The sequence below is a fragment of the Gorilla gorilla genome, chromosome 2, assembly GCF_029281585.2.
Source record: "Gorilla gorilla gorilla isolate KB3781 chromosome 2, NHGRI_mGorGor1-v2.1_pri, whole genome shotgun sequence".
Lineage (NCBI taxonomy): Eukaryota > Metazoa > Chordata > Mammalia > Primates > Hominidae > Gorilla > Gorilla gorilla.
This window is the reverse complement of record NC_086017.1, coordinates 122,596,785-122,611,917: the sequence shown is the minus strand read 5'-3', so window position 1 is coordinate 122,611,917 and position 15,133 is coordinate 122,596,785. Positions and strand designations below refer to the sequence as shown.

Here is a 15,133-nt window from a genome sequence, read left to right as displayed (position 1 = left end):
TGGTCATGTTTATTCTTTAACCTTGAGCTTCCTACCTGGTGCCAGCTGCTGACATCAGAAGACCTCACTGCTACTTCTCTAGATTTTTACTTCGTTCACTATTCCTGTTTAAAGTTGCTCCCAGGAAAAATGAAGTTCAATTCATAACTGAGTAGAAATCAGATTTATAACAAGCTTGTCCACGAGGCAGAAGTCCCTAGGGTATGGGAGAGCATGCGAGCCCTGGACTGCACAGAATGTTTCTAAATTAAGTCTCCAGTCCAAACGATGTGAATTAGGCAGAGACTGTGATTCAGGGCAAAGTCTGAATTCTTTTTCCTACCTTTTAGTTAAAAGGATCTCCCCAGACTCCCCTCTTATCCTCTTTCTCCAGGGATCGAAACTTCCTTAGCCATGGCTACCACAACTGTCTCTACTCTTGTAATTTCACCTCCTTAGGATATTCAGATAAATTCCTAAAAGGAAGTAGCTTTTTCTTCATAGCCTGGATTTTTAGAAAGGAAGAATGTGAATCCAAATTTTCTTTTCTTTAAAATACCACTTGGAACCCAACTCCTTTGGTAGTTGGGGAGCACCCATCTGAAACTTTTCTGCTTTGTGTTCAGTTATGACTACATATGATACTGTGTTGGCTCCTTTATTGGTTCATTTTCTCTATAAGATGTTGATCATGTTGATCTTTCTTTGGGCAGAACTGTCAACTACTCATCTCTGAATCTATATCCCTTAGCAAGGTGTCAAACATGTTGGCACTCTATAAATGTCTTCTTATTGGATCTATGTTAGAACAATGGAAAATATTTGATAAATCATGCTGCTATAAAGACACATGCACACGTATGTTTATTGCAGCACTACTTACAAGAGCAAAGACTTGGAACCAACCCAAATGTCCAACAACGATAGACTGGATTAAGAAAATGTGGCACATATACACCATGGAATACTATGCAGCCATAAAAAAGGATGAGTTCATGTCCTTTGTAGGGACATGGATGAAGCTGGAAACCATCATTCTCAGCAAACTATCGCAAGGACAAAAAAACCAAACACCGCATTTTCTCACTCATAAGGTGGGAATTGAACAATGAGAACACTTGGACACAGGAAGGGGAACATCACGCACTGGGGCTTGTTGTGGGGTGGGGGGAGGAGGGAGAGATAGCATTAGGAGATATACCTAATGTAAATGACGAGTTAATGGGTGCAGCACACCAACATGGCACATGTATACATGTGTAACAAACCTGCACGTTGTGCACATGTACCCTAGAATTTAAAGTATAATAAAAAAAATATATATATAAAAGAACAATGGAAAATATTTGATTCTCACGTGCTATTATGACTTTGGCCTGGGGGAAGTGGGAGTAAATAGCTTTTGATATAAATGCATGTGAATAATAGTAGTATCCCAGTTAGAGTTTTATCAGATACTGGTTAAAAGAGAAAATATGGTGACCCTCAACCGATCCCTTTAAGGGAACAGCCAAATATTAAGCCAAACCAGACATGTGTAGAGTATGTGTCTGCAGAATAGGAGAATAAATACATTTGGAGAGTAGACTCAGCACACAATCTAACCAAATGATGTGCAGGCTGCTGTATCCAGTGATGAGTTTACCTGAATTTTATTGGTTAATCTTACTCATAACACCATCTAAAATAAGATGTATTGGTAATGGGATATAAAATTCAGCATGCTAAGAATTACTTGAAGACATCTGAAGTTCAGTATAATTAACCAGGCCTGAGATTCGTTTAGACATCATGAAAGAATTTTTTACATGCTGAAGGATCTTGTAGTGTATCTTTTCTAAAAATGATTAAAATGTGTTGTGGCACTTTTAGAGAAAAGAGTATGCTATCAATAGAAGTCTTTAAGACTAGTGTTTCAAACAGATATTTGCTAATTAATTACAGAAATTAAACAACTATTTAGGTTTTGTGTAACCAACACCCAGAAATAGTCCAGACAAAGGATTTTTCTTGTTGCAAAACTGATTTAATGCCCTTCTCATATTAAAATTCTTTCCATGTAACACACACACACAGACACACACACACACAGAGACATGCACACACACACACGGACACACACAAACTTGTAAATTATTTTAGTTCCATCTCAGTCACAGCAAGACACTTGGTGCCCACAAATGCCTGAAGATTTATGGCATGAAAGTCTCCTCTGTTGAAAATGCTGCCTCCCTTTCTTTTGGCCTAGTGGGCAGTGAAGCATGGGATTATCAGAAACAGTTCTGCATCTTCTGGAAAGCCTCTACTGGATAAGCCCTCTCTTCCCTTTTTCACTGTGAGACAGGTGCTCGGGCACAGATGGGAGACCCATGGACTCTGACTTCCTTGACCATCAATGAGTGAGGGCTATGGGTAGGTGTATGAGATGAGTTTTTGAAAGTAGGAAAACAGAGTTCTATTTTACCTCATGCTCTGAAACTCTTTTTCTCCTGCTAGAAAGCTGGCAGTGCTAGAGAATCCAGTCCAATAATAGGAATTCAGTTCAATTCAAGAAGCAATGGTGCTCACTGATTGGAGAACTTGTAAAGGTGCCAGCTGGTACTTGGTGGTTAGCATTAGGACTATGTGAGATTGTCTCCATGTTTCAGCACCTTATCATCATTGTTCACATTTCTTTGTTTTTAGCTTTTTTCCCCCCCTCCTCTCCCCACTGTTTCTTTTTTTTTTTTTTTTAATTTGATGGGCATGAAATGAGGCATTGAGGTCTGTATTTGAGTTAAGTTTGACATTGATAATCATTGTTGGACTCATGGGCTGTTCTGATTCTCTGACTTCGTTAAGAGATACTATATGGTTGAATCATAAGCCTGTCCTCTTCCTATCCTACCTTAAGTGAATGTATATGGTGGGGGGGGGGGCAAGCCAAGGGTGACTTTTGGTGATTGTTAGTTTTGTGGCTTCTAAAAAGTGAGTGTAGTTAATACGGTTGTGACAGTCAACTAAGCATTATATATTGTGTTATGTGTTATCTATCCTTCTTCCCAACAGACTACCTAAGAAGAAGTTAGTTAGATATTAGGAATAGAGTAGAAACAGAGAAGTGGGTATACTCAGTAAGATTTTTGTGGAGTAAAGCAGAAAGTCACTTGAAGACTCCGCCAAGAAATCAGTGTGTTCTTACTGAATTTATGGCATCGTCTGCCCACTTCATGTACCTCAAAAATTACCAGATATCCCCTGGTGATGATAATTAATTCTCTCTCTCTCTCTCTTTCTTTCTCTCTCTCTCATATTTAATGAGGACAATAATAGGCAGCAAAGTGATGCAGCCTCTAAATGCAACTGAGACATAAGATCATTGATGCCTAATTTCTTTCAGTGTTTTTCTTCTTGGACCAGAGGTTCTTTGCCATCACTTGTGATTGTGGTTCTTCAGGGTCTTAGCATTCCCTAGGCATGGGTCTGGGTGATAAGGTAAACCCATGTGAGCCATGATGATATCACACTTTATTTACTGAAATGTCTAGCTGTGCCTTGCTGTTTGGTGCAATTAGTAGGTTCCTTTGAGTTGTACTGCCCGGGCTGCCTTCTCTCATACAGTATCATAGTGAGCAAGCATTATTCTTTCCTTTTTATGTGGAGAAGGAGAGCAAAGAGAAGTAAAATAACCTCAGGTAAAAAAAAATTTAAAAAAATGCTTGAAATAGAATGTCATAATTCTGCTAGTCATCTTGAGGACCATTCATTTCTGCAGATTTTAATAGGGAAACCAGACTTCCTCTTAAAAAAAAAACCTGCCTTTTTGGTTCGGGGCCTGGAGGATGCAGTCTCCCTTCTTTGATATGCCCTCTCTTCATTACAAGTAGCCTTTTATGAAGCTTACAAGAAGGGACACGAGCACAGGCACCCAGTTAGCAACAACCTGGGCGAGTAACCCTGGGCAGGGCGCCTGGGGTGGCTCAGGGAGAGGCAGGGAGACAGGGGTGATCTCAGGATCCAGAGCAGACTCAAAGCTTTTCTGCAGCCTGTGACCATTGTTTTGTTTTGTTTTGTTTTGTTTTTAACTTCAGAAGAGGTGTGGATCTGTCCCTCACTCTCTGCCTTTTGTTTATAATGTCATCTTCTCCTTCTCCTCCAAACACACACAGTTCCATCTGACTCAGTGCCATGTTTCTGTAACCTTGGGCAAGTCACGTCACCTTTAAGGGCTTCCGTTTATTTATAAAGAGAGAATGATAGTCATGACTGCCTGCTTGCTGGAGCTTGCATTAGTGGCACACAGGCGTGGCAAAGCTGAGTGATGGACAAGAGAATTTAGATGTGGTTTCTTGTACTCTCCCAGCCAAGTGGGCTTCTTCTCTAGTAAAGATCAATGCCAGACTCACCAATTTGTAACATCTTCAAGGTGGCATAGCTGGGATCTCTTGAGCAGCTTTTTCATTCCCCTTATTTACCCAAGAGATAGGAATGATCTCCCTAGATAAATTAAAATTATTTCTGTATTTTCCGTAAAGAACTTTCTGAAGTAAACTTTTTTAGTTTTTCATAGAACACAGAATATCAAAACTAGAGAAGACATTAGAGATGTTATACTCTCAATCCCCTGCCTCCATTTCGAAAATGAGAAAATTGAGGCCAAGAAAGCTGAAGTGACTTGCCGAGAGTTGCCCTGTTGGTGTGTGTAGTAGCAGAATCAAACACAACCGAGGTCTCCTATGTGCTGTACCATTCAGTTGGGGGTTGGCAGAAGAGCAAGTAGACCCTTGATGCCCTATTCCCTCTACACCAATAGTTAACACTTCCAATTCTTTCTTTAGTCTCCCCTAGCAATTCCAGTTTTCTTTTTATAAATCAATTTCTTGATTAAATTCCTAGCTGATTACTAGTTTAGTATCACCAACAAATATCTACTGAGAACCCATTATCTTCTTGGTACTGTATAATGATTAAAAGTACACATACACACACAGATACATACACACAGGCAGACACACACATACATGCACACTAACATACACACAAATATAGAGGACTCTAAAGAAGCTGTGGTTTGGCCTACTGGATAAATTTAAAACCTTCTCATCTCTAGTAAGTGGCAAGATTATTTAATCCTATGTCAAAGACAGTGTCTAACACACTTCTGGGAAAGAGTAGATGATTGTTGCTGAACTGAGTGGATAACCCATCAATAAATGTTTGTGGTTATCCATAATTAGAACGCAGATGAGTAAAGATGTGAAACTGAGCCACCCCCAAGATGTCTAAAAATTGGCATAAAGCCACAGAGCAAGACAACAGTGATGTCAGGCCTAGGATGCCTCTGTTGGGCTATTTTAGTTTAATTTGTTGGACTATAATTTATCGACACAACTATATTCTATAACAATACTATTCTTATGGAAAATGGAGAATTTTCATTTTGCAAAGAAAAGCAAAATGAGATGAATTTGAGTAGAGAACAGTCACGTTCTGGGAAGTCTAGCCATTAGCTCTTCCTATGATTAGGATTCCTAGCCAGGAAGCAGAGCTAAATTTTGTGGGATACATGTATTTGAAATTAAAAGTACATCTCCTTGGAATTCATAGGGGTATTGGCTTTCCTTGGGTCATAGAGAGAAGCCTCCCACCTGCCAATTCACTGCAACATCTTCTGGCCGACCTCTCCTGGGTCTTCTCTTCTCTTGAAGCCTGCTCACATACTAACCACAAGTTTTCAGCTGTTTACCTTGTGAAACCTAATGAGATCACCACAAAGTAGGCCCCATGGACGAAAGCCATCATTCCACAGAAGTACACATGAGCTCCAGCCAAATGCACTATATAAGGCTTATCTTGAGAAATGAATCCTTGGAAACATCAACCCAGTGATGACAAAAAAGAATTCTGCCTAGTTAGAGTTCTCTGCAGGAAGTATTTTTGATATTATTTTGGCTTTTGAAAAAAAAAGACTTTGTGGGGGTTACCTCAGTGCACAGTGAAATTGCACATTCAAACTGTTTGAATCCTGTCCTCCAAATACAGAGGTCTTACGTGAAAACAATCTCATTTTCATTTTACTTTCTGGGAACCCCTCCAAGGCATGGTGAATTGCCAGCATTTTGTGACCTTCAGTTCCTTTACTGCTCTCATGGGAAACTTGACCTTGGAACTGTAGAGAGGAGGGGAACAAGTTTTGGGTGGGTCAGGGGCAGAAGTTTCATTCACTCTGCTTGATCATTGCCCAAAACTATGGGTTCTCCTGCACCAAGATCATTAGAACCTCAGAGGTCACAGAAATGGGGACCAAAAAGTATGATGAGGATGCACACTAACACCAAAGCAAGGATGTGGACAACATGACTGTCACATGGGATGGAGACTCAGGCAGCCAGCTAGGGGCAATTCCCAGTGAAGCATTAGGGATAAGAAAACACTGGATCTCCTCCAGATGCATAGCTGATGCAGGGCTCCCGGACCCTTCAGAACATCTTAGGACTTAAATGGAATTCCTAGGGCATAAGGTTTCCTCCTGTAACTCTAGCTGGTTTCTGTAGGGTTGAAACTACAATAATGGATTCTCAATTTGTAGAAGGACTTCCTTAGGTTCCATACCATTAGGCAACTGTTTGACTCATGAGACATGCATCTGACTACAGGGTTAGAGAGGGCTTGTGCATCTCAAGACACAGTGGGGTCTCTAGTCCCTACTCATGTATACCGTTCTCTAGGCACACAACTGATTAGAAGACAGTGGTGGCTTATTCTTCTAGCAAGAACCCCTTTGATATCTTATTTTGCTCATGGGCACATGGGCTTGAAAGATTTTTTGCCTTTAAGGAAGATTTTATTAAGTAACAATTAATGTCTTTATTTTCATTACTCTGTGAAAATCTAATTAGAATAACAGCATTACCACACTGACCTGACAGAATTCTAGCCCAAAGCAAAGCAATCAATATTTGAGTGGTCTCTGCCTGAGAACAGGCTGTGTAGTCATTTGGCATTTTTAATTTCTGAAAATTTAAATAAAAAGCTTGTAGGCCCCATTCCTACCATTTGTAGGACTTAGGAATCCAGGGAACTGCGTGAATATTTAATTTAAAAAAGAACAAAAAATTTGGAGTCCCAAGATCTAAGGGACTTAGCTGAGTGAGACTGAGAAGGCCATTCACCTGTATTGAGTCTCAGATTCCTTATCTGAAAGGACATCATCTGAAAACAGTACTCACCTTACAGGGCTGTGGTAAGATTAAATACAACTATTGACATACTGGACAGTTTTGAAAAATTTAGCTGATTTCAAAGACTGAAATTTCACTGCAGAAATAAACTTTTTAAAAAATCTTGGTATAATAAATGACAAATTTGTCTTGTACATTACATTAAAGTCAATCACTCAAACAAAACAATGTTTATAAACTAGGAGATGATAAGGACAATTTTCTCTCAGCTTCAGAAAGGAATCAAAGCACTGACTCTTGGGCAATTGCTATTGTGCATGTGCATGTGTGCATGTGTGTTTTGTGGTTCCTTTTCTAGAGGAGAGGAAAACCACTGTCATATTGAGTTTTATGCTTACACTCAAGAACATCAAGAACATCTTGTGTGAGTGGGAAGGGGGAATAAATATATACTCTAAGGATCTGATCAAATAATTTAGAAAGAACTTTTTTTACTCTTCTACATTTAGAACGTGAACAGTGTAGACACTGTTGGGTGAGTATGTTTCCCAGAACAGAATGCTGAAGAACATGGGATTTGGAGTCAGATCCCAACTCAAATTTTACCTCATCTTACTAGCTCTGTGACTTGGGCAAGTTGCAGAGGTTTGTTATGAAAATTAAATGAAAAAAAGTGTAGATAAGAAGGCAGCAGTTCATGTTTTGGTCATAATAAGTACTTGATACAGGTGAAATGTTGTGATGAGTCTTTGTGTTTTAGCTTCAACTTTCTTTCTCCTAGTGTTTTGGTTAATGAAAATGATGGCATGTAAGTACAGTTCATGCAAGGTCAGTTGATTAGTAAAGGGTGCTGGTAGACATGGTGATGCAATCCCTATTTGTAATGCCTTTGCTATCACACACTTGAGATACATGTGAGGCAAGTCACTAGAAATCCTTTGTTCAAAGACATTTAGTTGACCTCATTTCATGATGGCATTTCTTTATCTTGATCTTGTAAATGCTCAGGAATTGTGGCTGCTTTAGAATTTATGACAGACAGCTAATGGAATCTTTAGGACATATCTGAACAAAAGTGAAACTAGGGGTGGGGGGTGGATTAAGTCTTCTGCTGTACATTCACTACTCAAATGACACCAACAAGCCATTTAGACTCCAAGCCGACATGGGTCTCTTTGGGTTGCAGATGGTGAGAGCCTTGACAGGAGGGACTGTTGATGGTTTCTCAGGCTTTAAGCCTCTCTGTGCCCAAGTCTCTTAGATTTAAATGAGTGGGTATTTGCTGAGATGAGATAGTAAATTCTTGAGTTCCTTGAGAAAGATTGGGATAGGGTCGTTTCTTCTCTGGAAATAGTTCAGATGTTGTACTTTAGTTGGGGCTCATGAATTTGAGTCTACAGTATAAAAAGGGACAAAGACCTAGCCTGAAGATTAGCTGGGTTATTTAGAAAATATACAGGACAGAGAAGACTCCAGTGACTGCCATGACTAAAAACACTTGCTTTTGCTCTTGCCTGTTTCATCCTTTTTGGAAGTCCACTACTGGCCTTTTGGTTACAGTGGCTCAGGCATGGCACATCCAAGAGCCAGTGGAGAACTTCCAAACTTCTGACTGTATTAGTCAGCCTTGCTTACCTCAGTGACCCTCCAATTTAAGCTTATCCACATGGTCAACTCCATGACCTTATGGGAAATGCACTGGGTTGGGAACAAGGCAGAACTGAGTAGAATCCTGGCTCAGACTAATTGCATGATTTTGGGCAAATTAATTAACTTCTATATTCTAACTACCTAACGTTAAAAAACAATGACAATGCCTATTCTAATCTAGTCAATCTGAAGAATAGTCTCCCTCTACTTACTATCCAATATTCAGGAAATGGAAAGAAAAAGCTGGATATACCCTTAGGGGCTTCCAGTTTGTTTTAGGCCCTGAGCCAGAAGCTACAAAAAAAGGACAGGTCAGACCTGTGTGTCTGTCCCTAAGGCAGCCTTCAGTAATGTGGGGAAATATGGCCAATGCATAAATTTTTAAAAAAAATTTTTTGTAGAGACAGAGGCTCACTTTGTTGCTCAGGCTGGTCTTGAACTCCTGGCTTCAAGCAATCCTCTGCCTCACCTTCCAAAGTGCTGGGATTACAGGTATGGGTCACCATGCCCGACCTAGCCAATGCATTTGATCACCCCAAGATCCTTTACCCTCGTCAAAACCACCTCCGTCACTTGCATTATCTATGAACATCCTCTGGATACCAGCCAGATTCACACTTAACATTTTGCAGTGCTTAATATCTTCACAGAAACGTGTCAGTTTTCCATAATTCTCCACAACATTCTTGAGAGGTAGCCACAGACTAACCCAAAGTCACACATGGGTTTATGTCTACAATGGCCTCCACTCTTGCATCTAGTTAACTGCCTCAGACACTAAATATTCAGCCACAAACCTTACCTGAGGGGAGTCACTTCAGTTCCACAACTGATTGACAAAAATAATGTCAAACATTACCTTGTCCTACATGACCCAACTCCTTCCCTAAAGGGAGTTCAGAAAAATAGGGCTTCAGCATTACTAGGCTTCTGACTAATGACTATAGGAGCCAGGAACCACTGCACAGGCCTGAAAGTTGTATGTGGTGACCATATGACAACATTTCTGCAATTAGAGGAGTTATATTCAGACTTAAGGAAGAGTGAATCACATTAGATAAAAATTACATATTTCTAGAATGTATAGACTTGAAGGGGAAAATTTCCATATTTTCCTTGGTGATTACTTTATAACTTTATTCTTCCTCAAGAATCACTCAATAACTTGTTTCATAGTTATCATCTCCTTCTTCCCCATAGACCTCCAGTGATGAGGGAAGCTCCCTCCAAAGCCACAGGCTTTGTACATAGAGTGGCATTGGTATCAGGTTTGCATATTAGTTTTGCTCATGTTTGTTTATCATTGAGCTGGGGAAGGGGGGTCTTGGGATATTTACTATTCTGGGAAGGAGAAAAACTTACTTCTGGTGAGAAGAGAATCTGGACTATAGCTTCAGAGGAGCATTTCTTCTGTGTTGCCCATGACTTTGCTACAGAGGGACTCAGGCCAGCAAAGGGTTTGGTGGTCCTCCTGATTCAGGGTAAGAAACAGCCTAGTCTCAGTAAATGATTGACCTGGCTGCCGATGTGATAAGCTTAGGTAAATAGGCTTGATTCTGCTCCAGTAATTTCAGGACTTTTAACTCTCTAGGTTCCAAAGCAGAAAAATATACGTGACTTCCTGGGAGAGCCTATCATATGAGGTTGACAGCCCTGTGAATGGACAGTATATTTCTCAGAATATATTATTCTATACCATATACTGCAATATATGTACACTGTCCTCTCTGGTATGTCTTGAAAACTGAAAAAAATTATGCAGCGAAAATTCTGGAACAAAACCATGCTTGTGGAGTTACCACCAATGAAATCATTTTAATAAATCACACATATAATTTGTTATAATGAAAAATTTTTTAAAAACCTTCCAAGTTTCTGAAATACGTACAGGAGCAACAACAATTTTCAGAAGAGATAGAAGACAGAAGGAAAATACAACCTGCTTTCCAGAACAGGCTGATAGAAAAATGACTGAATTCAGACACACACCCAGGTCTACCATATCTCCTTCAGCAGACCCTCCTCAGAGACACTCTGGTGACAAGGCTGTATATGGTGCTCATTTTGTGGTCACGAGAGAAGGGCCAGTGACCAGAGAGATCACCTACCTTGTCTGCTGCTTTTCAATCCCGACTCTTCCCTCAGCTTCTTTCCTGACTCAGCAGGGATGGCCCATGGCTGTTCCAGCGATTGCTGAAGAGAGTGGGATGTTGGGAAGACACATTAACACAGGTTTCTCCTTTTCCCCAAGCATGAAGGTGAGGTTCCTTTCCACTTCCTTTCCTGCTCTCTCTGGCCTCTGCAGACAGTGGTCACAGGCAGCAACTTGCTTGCAGCCAGGTATATTGACAGATGTGAAGGAGGGAGTCTGCCCTGGCCTCAGCCGCCTGGTCTAGCCAATCATTATACACCAGGATAGATTGCTAGTCCTGCTTAAGTCCAACCAGAGCTGCATGGAAAAATCAGATGGCAGGACTGTAGGGTGCAGAAAGCACAGTCTGATAGCCATTGGCTATCCGGAAAAGTGATTCCCTTGTAACTGCATCTGGGAAGTGGACAAGAGGCCCCGAGCATAGTTTATAGAGGAAACGAAATTTTTATTCCTTTAGATTTCAGCAATCTCAGAGGGAAATCTGGAAGTCACTTTATCAAATGTCCTATTTAATAGTGGAGTTTCTTCTATTAAATTCTTGTATGGTGAGAAGCATCTGGTAGTTTTTTAAATAAATATGGCTACCATTCATTGAGAGAGTATTATATGTTATGCATTTCATGAATATTACCACAAATCCTGATGGTAATGTTGAGATTTTATTTCTATTTTATGCACAAGGGAACAAAGGCTCAAAGGGGTAATGGTCATGCATCTAGTAGGTACTGAAGCCAAGATTTGAATCCAGATCTGTTCTAATACCTGCACCAGCATCAATAAGCCTTTCCGTACGTTCTGTGGTAGGTTGAATTATAGCCCCCCAAAAATGTCCACATCCTAATCTTCAGAACCTATGAGTATGTTATCTTACATGGTAAAAGGGACTTTGCAGATGTGGTCAAGATAAGGATCTTCAGATGGGAGATTATCCTGGCTTATCCAGGTGGGCCCAGTGTAATCACAGGGGTCCTTATGAAAGGTCAGAATAAGAGAAAGAGATGTGATGGCCTATAATCCCAGCACTTCAGGAGGCCAAGGGGGGCAGATCACGAGGTCAGGAGATCGAGGCCATCCTGACTAACACAGTGAAACCCTGTCTCTACTAAAAATACAAAAAATTAGCTGGGCGTAGTGGCGGGCACCTGTAGTCCCAGCTACTCGGGAGGCTGAGGCAGGAGAATGGCATGAACCCAAGAGGCAGAGCTTGCAGTGAGCAGAGATCGCACCACTGCACTCCAGCCTGGGCAACAGAGCGAGACTCCGTCTCAAAAAAAAAAAAAAAAAAAAGAGAAAGAGATGCGATGACAGAAGCAGGGTAAGCGATTGATATGCTGCTGGCTTTGAAGGTAGAGGAAGGGGCCACAAACCAAGGAATGCAGGCCGCTTCTAGAAGCTGAAAAGGCAAGGAAGTGGATTCTACTCTAGGGCCTCCAGAAGGAGCATGGCCCCACTGACCATTTTAAACTTCTGACTCTAGACCTGCAAGGTAACACATTTGCACTGTTGTAGTCTACCAAGTTTGTGGTAATTTTTTATAGGAACTATAGAAAATGAATACACATTTCCTCAGAAATACTCTTTATGATGGTGAGATCACTGTCTCACTTAGTTTCCTATTCTATAAAGGAATACTCTTTATCAAGCTAAGCTCGACCTTCTTAAAATGGCCATTAATTGGTCCTAGCTCTTCCCCGCACATAAGGCACTCGGGGAGGCAGCTGGAAATGGTGGCAAACAGTACTGGGAAGGGAATCAGAATCTGGATTCTAGTTCCACCTCTGCCTTAGCCAGTCAGTTCTCTCTGGCTTTCAGTTTTCTCTCCTGTAACATTAATGCCTTGTACAAATGTTCTTTGATCCCTTCTATATCTAAAGCCATAATATTCTAAACTCAAGTCATGTAACAATTTAAAAATACTTGAAGATATCCCTGTCACCTTGCTCCAAATGTTTCCTGTTCCAACTACCTCAGTTTTCCATGTGACATGACTTCTGGACCCTTCTGTCTCCAAGTTGCTCTTCTCTAAGAAGGCTCCAGTTTAGCCATTTCCCTCTGAAATGTGGTGCCCAAGTCTTCACATAGTGCCCCTGCCATTTCTTGTCTGCTAGTGTGCCTGGTTCTGCTGGCTCCTCTGACCACACTCTCTTGCTGGGTCTCATCTAACTATTCCTTAGGATCCTTTGAACTTGGCCTAGTCTGTTTCTTTTCATGTTGTTTGATCTGACCTTACCTCTCGAAACAGAGCACCTATAGTGAACAATTCTACAAGAATCTTAGATTTTTTTTTTTTTATAGGAAGGACAAAGACTTGCCAGTGCTAGCCTAAATTAGTCAGCCTTGCTTGCTTAACAACATTTAAATGATAATGCATTCTCATAGACCCTTGAAAGGCGGTGGTTTATCACATTTTAAGATCATAAATTCTTTGAGAATTTGATGCAAGTTTTGGGTCCTCTACCAGAAAAAAGTGCACATACATCTAAAATTGTCTGTGTCATTTTGGGGCACTTCAGCCCCCCTGAAGTAGTTCACTGCCCCTCTGATGTGTGGTAAGTTAGTTCTACACTCACAAGTTGTTGGTGGGGGAAGTTTTTACAAAAGGCAGCCTAACGTTTTCTTCCAGATCTCCTTATACTTCATGGAGGTCCTAGAAACACCTCCTGGAACTGGATTGTGCAAATGCCCAGTGAGGATAAAGGTAGGAAAGTCTCCAGGCTAAAAAGTAGCTCAGTTCTCAGGTTAAACAAAAAAACAGCATTCAGTGGCCTCCTTTTATAAGAATATTGCTTCTTACGGCCTTTCTCTACAGGATAAATCCTATTCTTTAGATGCTTAGCTCCTTAGATTAAAGCCATCTGCCTGCCTAAGGCTTCTCTCAATTGCATGATGCTACTGGACAGAGGCTGACACTGCTGTGGCCTCCTCCCCACCCATGCTGTCCAAAAACACTGACTGCCCAGCTGTGAAAACACCCTGGTCTGACTAGGGCTTTTGTCTCACTGGCACTTGTCCAGGCCATCCCGGGTGAGGTTTGAGGCACATGGGCTTTGGCCACTGTCCCTCCCTTGCAACCTCCCACCCTCTCTGAGAATGAAAGGTTTCAAGTCTTAAAAATAATAACACTCCTTTGGTCATACCGAGTAGATTTGCAGAGGGATAAACACGATCACTTCTTGCTGATCAGGAAGAATTCCTTAGGGAAAAAAAACACAACAAAAATCCAGGACATCAGGCAACCTGACTTCAGGGATTAACAGAGAGGGAATCAGTTTCAAAGTTGAAGAAATGGAGTTTACTCTGCGTTTCTTGTTTGTCAAGCTCAGCCATAGGTGGGACTCAGTGACTCCATGACCTTTCTTTCCCTAGTTTAAACTGCTCTACAGGACAACATGGAGATAGATTATCTGAGCATGGACTTCCACAGGAAACATAAAGGAAGTTCCCTTATGAAAAAAACAGATACTTTTCTATTCCAAATAGCAGTTTCTTCATGTATTTAGTTACTAAGAAATGTTTAGGAAGAACAAAGTCAAACCCAGTTCTAGGCAAAAATGAGTGGTACAATCAACTGTATTTTTTTTTTTCAACCTGGAAAGGATCATAAACTTAGATCATTCTCATAGCTTTTTCATAGTGGGCTCTTCAAAAAAGTTAGATAAATTTATTTTGAAGGGGACTTTATATCACTATTGAAAACCTAGGACTGCCTGCTACAAACAGAAGGTAACCACAACGTAAACACAGTATGAACAAAATGAGATTAAATGTTCACTAGACACTATTGCCTTTTTGGTTTTAGTTGACAAGCAAGGATAGAGAGGTTTCATTACTAAACTGAGACTTCCCTCTTGACTAATCAGAACTGATTAAGTGATTAATGACATTAATGCTATTTAAGGATATGGCCATCTTCCACCTCACATCATCTTGCATACCACCTGTGGCATAAATGCTACGCTCTGAGTAATGCATTTTTGGTTCCGTAACTCTCCAACTGGTTACACACCAAAATACATGTTTCTAAGTATTCCTCCTAAGATATGCCCTAAGATATAAAGAATCATAATCTTCAGGGATCAGGTACAGAAATGTATATTAATATGAGTACCTCCAGATTAGGAAGCTTCCAGAGGTGGAAACCACCAATAGCCAAAGCCCAGGACTTTGTCTCTAGTGCGTTACTCACACCCAC

The 15,133-nt window shown here is 40.7% G+C and overlaps 1 protein-coding gene across 12 annotated transcripts in view; it reads right to left on the bottom strand.

The window, feature by feature from the left end:
• The window catches only part of PHLDB2 (pleckstrin homology like domain family B member 2), a 240,779-nt gene extending 229,673 nt beyond the window's left edge, over positions 1 to 11,106 (bottom strand). For 4 of the 12 annotated variants that reach the window (XM_019024267.4, XM_055381583.2, XM_055381586.2 and 1 more), the window contains exon 1: positions 10,898 to 11,102. The gene's annotated coding sequence lies outside the window, so the exon portion shown is untranslated. Of the gene's footprint in view, positions 1 to 10,897 lie in introns of all 12 variants that reach the window. The other 8 variants (XM_055381575.2, XM_055381578.2, XM_019024269.4 and 5 more) reach the window with 5 other exon arrangements.
• Between the last annotated feature and the right edge of the window lie 4,027 nt (positions 11,107 to 15,133).